This window comes from Lethenteron reissneri, chromosome 54 (genome assembly GCF_015708825.2).
Source record: "Lethenteron reissneri isolate LAM-NWPU_2019-01 chromosome 54, ASM1570882v1, whole genome shotgun sequence".
Classification (NCBI taxonomy): domain Eukaryota; kingdom Metazoa; phylum Chordata; class Hyperoartia; order Petromyzontiformes; family Petromyzontidae; genus Lethenteron; species Lethenteron reissneri.
In genome coordinates this window covers 10,628,495-10,636,452 of record NC_083832.1, presented here as the reverse complement: position 1 = coordinate 10,636,452, position 7,958 = coordinate 10,628,495, and the positions used below count along the sequence as shown (strand labels likewise).

Sequence of the window (7,958 nt, the reverse complement as noted above, 5' to 3'; positions counted from 1 at the left end):
CTCTCCTGTCTCTCCTATCTCCCATCTTTTCATTGCATCTCTCTCCTGTCTCTCCTATCTCCCATCTTCTCATTGCATCTCTCTCCTGTCTCTCCTATCTCCCATCTTCTCATTGCATCTCCCTCCTGCCTCTCCTATCTCACATCTTCTCATTGCATCTCCCTCTTGCCTCTCCTATCTCACATCTTTTCATTGCATCTCTCTCCTGTCTCTCCTATCTCACATCTTTTCATTGCATCTCTCTCCTGTCTCTCCTATCTCACATCTTCTCATTGCATCTCTCTCCTGTCTCTCCTATCTCACATCTTCTCATTGCATCTCCCTCCTGCCCCCTGTTCTGTCGCTCCTGCGTCTCTTCTTCTCAGTAATCTCTTTCTATCAGGATGTGTGTCATCTTAGTGCATCTCTCCTACAATCATTCTCCCTTCTAAACTGATGAATGCGACTCTCTTCAATATCTCATCTGAATTAATGTTAAATCTTCCTATTAAGTGCGAATGTATCCGTTTCCTATTTCATATATCATCGCTTATATATCATACGAACATTTATAATTTATTATACATCGTATTCCATATCCCCCTTCTAACCCATCTGAATGCAAGTTATAGCGCATGTCTATCTCTGAATAATAAAAATATATCTCCCACGCGTATTCGTTCATCTCCATGCGTGTTCTACCATCTTTCTCGAATCTCAATTGAAGACATCTCCCGCAATTCAAATTTTTATTTTTTCCAAATACATCCATGTCCACGTTATCTTACTCTCTTTTAGCGCTACATGCATTTCCTGTATCATCTCCACGCGCCTATCTTGTCCGCATATCTCTCAGCTCACGCCATCTCTTGTCTGCATCTCTCTCATTTCACTACACTTCTGATTAATCTCCCTCTCCCCCCATCCTTATCTAATCTCACTGCATTTCTAGAATTGTACACCTTTCACCTCGCTGGGCGGTCATGAATTGAAAGTGTGGAAACCGAAGCAATTTTTTTTATTTTGCTTAGGGTCCCCAACGAGCTAAGGCACCACCGAACCATTGCCCCACACACAAGCCACCTTGCGAAGACGACCTCACTGACATCATTCTCCTCCCCCCTTGGCTCGAGTGGTACAACCCAGCCCAGCTGCACTGAATGACTAAACGTGCAGCAGCCACATTAAACCGCCACCGCTCCCCCCAGCCACCAAACCCACGAATATCCCACTACAGCATCGCCATCGTGTCCCCACCACCACCCCCCTCCACCACAGAGCGGGAGTGGTACGAGCCAACGCTCTGGCTGCGAGGCTGCACCGCGTTTCACTGCATGTGCAGGACAGCCCCTGTAGGAGCTCTCCCCATCTAGAGCATCCAACGCAACCCCCGTCAGCTTCCGACCAACTCTCTCTCCATCACCACCGCCTGCTCGCTTTGCTTGCTTCCCTCCATCCCTGTGCGCGCGCGTGTGCGCGTGTTGTGTGCGCGTGTGTGCGCGCGTCTCTCCACCCACTCTCTCCATCGCCAACCCCACTCCCCTTTGCGCCCTGCACCGCTCCCAGCAAGAGCTGTGTTTCTGAGCCGCAGTGTGCCGCGCAGGAGAGAGGGCTGGCTCGCTTTGGAGGGAGCTGCTGCGGCTGCCTGATCCATCCTTGATCGTCCGCTCTTGGCCACCGCTGCAGCTGGCAAGAGGTGGCAGCAGTCTGCATCTTGACTGCGGTAAGACGAGCCGTAGCATATCGTGTACGCGGACACGCGCACACGCGCGCATACACCACACATCGACATTGTCACGGGTATCATGCAGGGCACACGCACACACACAGACACAGTCACACGCACAGGTGAACGTACATTGTGAGACGCGACATTGATAGGCGGCAATGCACGCGTGTTGTTCGTTGTACACGGCCGTACGTGTGCACATCGACAGTTGCCCACACATGGTCACACAGTGGACACGCGGGCTACCATACACAGGATAACGCGCGCACACGTCTCTGATACACGCGGATTGCGTGTGGTCCGCGTGCATGCAGGTGTGTAACCTGCACGTGTGTGCGATTGGTGGATGGACACACGTGCACACATATGTAGTCACAGGCGTAGGTACACGTTGCACATGCTGATACACTGTGACGCATGCATTGCATACTGATATTGCGTAACGTAAATGAGTGTGTAATGCATGCTGCATGCGTTCACACACAGTGAGTGTGACAAGCGTACACACACACATACATTATACACACTAACCTGTGTTTCATAACACACACATACGCCCATCTGTTACCAAGAGCTGCAAATGTAATGTTATGAATTCACACACCTTCACTCAACACACATGTTGCTTACATGTATTCACGTGTGTAGCCACAGGTTATATAAATAATTGCATTCGACAACAAACGATGTGTAGTATATACAAAACCGTTGTTACGTACATACACACATCACAGACGTACACACACCACCTCCCAATTAACACCTGTGTCATCACCTCTATACCACTATTTTATAGAATTACATAATAATATAATTTTACTATTACATTGTACCACAGTACATATGCGTACACTTTAGTAGCTGTATTTACATAGTGTATATTATGTATGAAAGGGGGCGTTAAGTATTGAACGACAAAAATGGTACTGTATTATAAAGCAATATAACATTTCTTCAATTGCAGCATATCAACTCATATTAATTGCACATGCACAGATTCTTACTTAAGCAATTTTTTAACACTCGGATACAATTGCCTGGCTTTTCGGCTGTATTTTATATTTTTTTCTGCATGCTATTTTGTGTGTGTGTATATATCGTCGGACTGAAATACACATACACCTACACACATAAATGCAAACACCACTTTCCATACACTGCAGTAATGAATCCATGTTGGCGCAGTACACGTAGGTCCTATACAATGCGTATACAATTCCACGTTAGCGAACATTTAATGAAGACAAAACGCATTTGCCATTAATGAAAGTACATGCACACACACGTGTACATTTGACATGTGAAATGCGTACGTACGCGCGCGCGCGTGTGTGTGTAACTGCAGTGCTTTTAGCGGCATGTCTGCAGGGATTGGTTGCTAGCCAGTTGATATCAACGGAAAAATGAAGCCCTGTGAAATGACATTGCCGTGAGGATTGCATGTGCACGGTTTACTGAATATACACACTCGCGTGCGTGTGTATGTGCTACATACTCACACATGTGTGTGAGTGTGTGGAAGGCATGTACGCCTGTAAGATTTGGGATCGGTTGGATTGGGTATGGATTTTCAAGGTCATTCCGTAAACTGCGTCTCCTCGCGAGTGACATTCTCTCTCTGCCACAATCTTCGCTGCATAGATCGCTGTGGAATCTACCTACCGTGCATAGTCGGTTGCATATCACTACTGGTACTGTCTTAAGGGTTGTACAATTTTGTACACGTGTGTACACGTAGCATTGTGCGAGCGTTTTTGTGTGTGTGTAGAGTCGTGAGAATGGTATAATACAGTACAGAACGCGTGATAAGATGATACAAATGTTTATTTTTTTTAAATATATTTTTTAAATGCGCGTGTAAGTGAGTTCCTCCAGCGATAACAAGATCACATGCCACAGCGTCTTCGTTGGGAGAATGACAAGGGTTACAATTCAGGCACTGGTAATTTGAGAACATACAGATACGTTAAACACTCCACGAACGTGCGACACGAGTACAACTTAACAATGATGCATTCAACTTAAATAATTAAACATCGGAAATGAAACAACAAAAAAACAATATCCTTTGACAAAAAAGGATAAATATAACACGCAGCATCAATTTGCAAAAGCAAATTGTCTGTATGTCACATCCACATAAAAAAAAACATTTAAAGTCAGGAACAAATCAGTACCTTGTAAATGTAATGCCCGCAGATTATTTTATGTGGCTTGAAATACAACATACCGTGACACACAAACACTGCACACGCGTACTGGCGTATGAATCCGTACGCAAACAATTACAGTTCCATTTCACAAAATAGCGATAATATTTACGACATCAACTTTGCTCGACCAGGCGTACGTACGCATGCAACTGGGCAAGTGGGGCTTTCTAATGGACATTTATCAGCTTGCCTTACGGCTGGCACAGTTGCACGCGGTTTGAATTGAGCATTTCATCCAGCCCTAAGGCAGATTATCCATCAACAGTTTCCAAGAATGGGCTATGTGGGGACGGCTACTTGGAAATGGCCTTATATTGGCAGCCAGGTCTGTCACTGGCAAGACGTGCACGGTGGGGTCACGTGCACGGTGTGGTCACGTGCACTGGATGGCGGGCACTTGTCATAGAAACGTGACATTCCCACTCCAGGCACGTGGGACGGACCAAACCGACAGAGAGATCGGCACTGCCCAATGCGCCATTCGAACGTGGAAATACTTTACATGAAAAAAAACATTGACTTGTATATATGCATGCAGACATTCTGTTTTGTTTCAATTAGTTTTTTTTACGTACGGTCTTAATAAACCATCCCATCGAGGCAGTGCTCACCTCTACTGCCAGCCATGGGGCCGTTATTGGAAGTTCCACATTCCTTTAGCAGGCGACAGTCATCATAGACAACCACTGTTGATGTTTCACAAAGTGGTACAACTGCAATAGTGTACTTGTTTTTGACGAAGGCAAAATGGATGATGTGATTAGGTGACTCCTGGCCTTGTTAGATGGGCGCCCGATCGTTTGGGAGCAGCATCCGGTCGGATTATAACTGTTTAAAAATAATAATGTCCACGCGTTCTGTACTGGATGAAGCCTTCCCCACGCCAAGATAAGTAATGTGTGGTTGAATCTGCCTGTATCTAGTGACTACGAGTGGTGGTGGGGGGGGGGGGGGGGGTTAGTGGCTCACAGAGAGATGGAGACTTCAAACAAATGGCATCCATCAACAGGGAAGATACGTTACTCGTAGGATGCAGTACAGAAAGTAGGTTGCAAAAATTCTACGCGCTTCAGTTTGAGTGTTCTCACTTCTCTGCTCATGGGGTTTCCTTTAGGCACTCCCCAATATCCTCCCACAAAACACTCTTGTGTCTAAGGAATGAAGCCTCACAAACCAGGCAGGAACCTCCTGAAAGAGAGTCTTCAGACTCAGCCCAGGCTTTTTCATTCAAATTAATAACGAGTCGTAATGAATGGTGATGGCTGCCACGGTGTAATGGTGAGCACAGTGACCTTGCAATGCAGAGGTCACCGGTTCAAACTCGTGGCATTGCAGTTTAAACGATGGTGCAAGCTCCTTAAATACCCTCCCCCGCCCCAGACCCCACCTCTGTCCTCTGAAGTAAAATAATTGGGTGCCACCACAGTTAGTCCATTGGCAGGTTGTGTGGTGGGGTAAAGTGTGGGTAGTCCCACCACTTCCCAAATGTCTTGCTGCCATGGAAGGATAGGCCACAAATAGCCTCTAAGTGCTCCCTCTAGTGGAGGCTCCTTCCACCAGCAGTGACGTGAGCAACCTATTGCAGGGCTGCACCTTTACCCATGTTCGTAATGAATGGCAGATAATTGTATTCACAGACACAGTGAACACATGCCTATAAATATGGTTTTATATATAGCTGTTCATGTTTTCTGAACGCACACTTCTTACCACGAAGATTGGGCACCGTGCAAAGGCACAACATCACCGGCTGCATCCAAGCAACTGTTCAACGGGGACGTTGCACCGGTTGCTCGCTGAACGCTACAATGGAAATTGTGTATTTGCGTCTGAGTGTGCGTGTGTGTGACCATGGGTGACCATGGGGAGCGGTGGCGCACTGGTTAGCGGATGGCGCTCCGAACCCGGCGACCAGAGTTCGATTCCTGCTCACGGCCAACCCCAGTGACGATTATCTGAATTCGTCTTGGGCCTCCCCTAGGTCCACTCGGCTTCATATAAACACCTGGTTCGGTGTGTAAACAGCCCTACTGGGGAGACAAAGGCGGCCGGGCATGGTGCTGGCCACGCACTACTTTGTGTGCCGTGCCGGCCTTCATGGGTGCTTGCTGACAGCACTTGCCCCAAGTCTGTGAAGGCTATATGGGGTAGATATTTGCCTTTGTCTCTGTCACCATTTGCCAACCGGCGATGCATTTATTAGTGCAATGCAATGTGTGGCGTGACTGAGAATTACGAGGGATGGTCCACTTTAGATGCCATACATGTATTGAATGTGTCTGTAACGAGAAATATATGTATGTTCAGATTACTGATCAGATGCAGCACACTCTGCACATTGCTTGCATGCAGTGCTATTTCGCTGCCGACTACCTGGCAGGACCTGCACACTGCCAGCAATAAATTATAGCCATTGCCAATTAATTATAAATGAATTAGTCTTGTAAAGGGTCGAAAAGGGGCAGGTCATGTTATTATTAATCTGCTATAATACACGCTCGCGCCACAATTGCAATCTAATCCACCCGCGTTCAACTCCTCGTCGTGATGCACATTATCACCGAGCGCCAAATCGTATCGGGGCCAAGCCCGGACCTCCCTCTGGGATCATTCCGCCCTGCGATGTGCGCCTGGTGCGACGATGGCGGGCGTGAACATCAGCGCTGGAGAGACAAAGGCGGCCAAGGGCACGTGCTGCCAATGGCCACAGGTCAGCACCGGTGCTGACCTTGAACGGCGCTTGCTAACAGCGCTTGACCCAACTGTCTGTAAGGTTGAAAAAGGAATTTCGGAAATTCACCTCTGTTTCTGTACATCTTCTTGAGATGCCATCGCATGTAGATTAATCTATGTCAACAAACGACAAAGATCCCCCGTATAACCTGTAACAGACTGTAGGGGCAAGTGCTGTTAGCGAGCACCTATGAAGGCCGCAACGGCACACGAGCGGGTGGGTGGCCAGCACCACGCACGACCGCCTTTGTCTCCCCAGTGGCGATGTTTACACACCGCACTAGGTACTCATTTGAGGCCCGGTTCAGATATTCGTCACCGGTGTTGGCCGTGAGCGGGAATTGAACTCGGTTGGTCAGGTTCGTAGCGCAGCTCGCTAACCGCTACACACACACACTGCCGTTCTTGTCGCGCATCGCTATTGAGCGCACATGCATGTGCACCTAGCCTGGCGCAAGCGCTGTGGTGACATCGCCGCCCTCTTGGCGGCGAACGATGGCCGTCGTCTTTGTTGTGGGAACGTACAGACGCACGTACAGACAAAAGTGCAGATGTACGCGTGCACGTGCACACATCGCCAGTACTAAAGAAGGCTTTACTGTATTCTGAAATGCAGCCACTAATTATAGCCGGGCAGGTACACTAATGCTATTATGTGGCATTATATACTTGGCTCAGGGCTCGATGTCCAATTTGTATGTAACGTTTGACATGTTCCAAGAATGCATACCTTGCTATCCGTCTAAGCAAAATCAGAGGTCACCCCCACCCGTAGTTTATGCTGCTTTGCAGGGCCCGTAGATATTCTCACCGTTTACAACCAGATTGGCTGCGACTGATTAGGCTGAGTGTCACTCTATTGAGAGCCAGTTCGCGAGAAGGCCATGGTTCGGTTTGCCCTTCGCAATCCGATCGGTAATATTCCTCACCGAATTTCGGGACGAGACATCTTTTACGTAAAAGTCGGTGTTCCGGATCGTGTGACATGTCTTGCAAGAGAGAATGCGTTCACAAGAGTCATAGCCAGGGCTGAATCTCTCGCTCGATATTTTCCAGAATGCCGCAAGGCTGGCTCGGAGTCGGGATTATCGGCACAAGGCACTACCACTACAGGACAAAGCATGCCTATGCATACTAATCCTGTATTGTACCCGATATCATTATAATCGTATGAGTAGGGTTATAGAAATGAAACGCATATGGCCTCGTCCTTGTTGTGAGTGCGGATTTTGTAATGGCGAGATCGATGTGGTGCGTCCACAATAATTCCCGCAATCGCATTCCAGACTGTTCTGGATTAAGTT

The 7,958-nt window shown here is 47.7% G+C and overlaps 1 pseudogene; it reads left to right on the top strand.

Moving 5' to 3' along the window:
* Positions 1 to 1,180: 1,180 nt before the first annotated feature.
* Positions 1,181 to 7,958, top strand: part of LOC133356417 (plasma membrane calcium-transporting ATPase 2-like) — a 184,615-nt pseudogene continuing 177,837 nt past the window's right edge.